This window comes from Triticum dicoccoides, chromosome 1B (assembly GCF_002162155.2).
Source record: "Triticum dicoccoides isolate Atlit2015 ecotype Zavitan chromosome 1B, WEW_v2.0, whole genome shotgun sequence".
Classification (NCBI taxonomy): Eukaryota; Viridiplantae; Streptophyta; class Magnoliopsida; order Poales; family Poaceae; genus Triticum; species Triticum dicoccoides.
The window spans coordinates 696,256,180-696,257,973 of NC_041381.1; positions in this window are offsets into that span (position 1 = coordinate 696,256,180).

The window sequence follows — 1,794 nt, forward strand, 5'->3', positions numbered from 1 at the left end:
CTCACCTCCTATGCACACAAGGTGTTCGATGGAATGCCCGAGCCACACTACTTAAGTTTCTCCTCTCCAAGCTCGACCTTCAAGCTCCATTTTCCTTAATATTTGTCTAAGTTTAGCGGTCCGTCACGCCCCGTACCCGTCTTCACCGCCGTCGATCACCCGCGCCGATCTCATCGCCGGCACCCCGTGGTGAGCCTCTTGTTCTTATCTTCTTTCTGAAAGGAAAAATATTCTTACTTGTATATTTAGATAGATACTTGTATTATTTTCTTACTTTTATTATTGCATCTTATATAGTGCGATGGTTTTGGTATCCGCCCCCGTCGGCCCTCGTCCTGTCTATGATTCGGATGTGGTATATATTATCTTTTCATAACTATTAGTTCATTTATTGTTTATGAAAATTATGGCGACCGACGTGACATAGATTTTATTTATCTATGAGGTTGTTGAATCGGAAATTCCAACCGACCGTATTGTCGAGAGGTGAAATTTAGTTGAAGAAGAAAACAATTTCTTGAAGGAAAAAATAAGAAAAATTAAGGAGGAGAAGATGATATTGGAGTTGCATCTACAACGCGACTTTGAAAAATAAGCGGGGCTACTCTAAAAGACAATATGAAGTGCGTAAGCAATAATATTCACAATTTCATTTTATTACACCATCATTTCTGTTGAGTTTCATTCATATATGTATTAACCCCCTTCTTCAAATTAGACGTGGCAGATGCGGGATGAACTCCTAGAACAAGATCGCATAAAAGCAATTCAAGAGGAATTGGCGGGATTCTTTCTTGACCACGTCATCAATAAAGCCGGAGAATATCATGTGGAAATTGATTTCAATTGCTAGGGGATTGTAAGAGATTTTACATATTGTATATGTATGTAGCCAGTAGCGTCGGATAGATAATACGAAAACTTATTGTTCGACCAATCTCTCGAAGAAGGAGAGGTAGATCGATCACTTCTCTCGGTATGCATGACGAAGTTCTGTACTTAATGGTTCCCTTCATTTTCTTACTAGCTAGCGTGTCGAGGGCCTCTCTATATACAGTACGTAGCGTCGACCAAGCACGGACATAAGAGAGGACACTTCTCTCTATTAATTAGCTAACTAACACAATATATTAAACACCTAAATTAACCCCCCAAAATCCCCAACCCCCCCTTTCAAAAAAACAAAAACCACGGCCATTGAAATGCTGACGCGTGGATGCCTTTTGGTCCCGGTTGGTGCCACCAACCGGGACCAAAGGCCCTCCTGCCTGGGCTTGGCGCACCGGCCACATGGAGACACATCTGTCCCGGTTCGTGTTAGAACCGGAACTAAAGGGGGGAGGCATTAGTAACAACCCTTTAGTCCCGGATCAAGAACCGGGACTAAAGGCCCTTACGAACCGGGACAAATGCCCCCTTTTCTACTAGTGTCATCCCCGTGTGCGAATGCAGGAAGTTTGATTTGCTAACTACTCCCTCCATTCCTCAATATAAGGTGTATTATTTTTTCAAAAAGTCAAACTTCTTTAAGTTTGACCAAGTTTATAGACAAAAATATCAATATCTAGAATACCAAATCATTATCACTAGATTCATCATGAACTATATTTTTACATTTTATATATTTAGTATTATAAATCTTCATATATTTTGCTGTAAACTTGGTCAAACATAGATAACAGTTGACTTTTTAAAAAACTAATACACCTTATATTTAGGAACGGAAGGAGTATGATACAGGTACTTAACTAGAACTCCCTCCGTCCCATAATATAAGAACGTTTTTCAATCTAT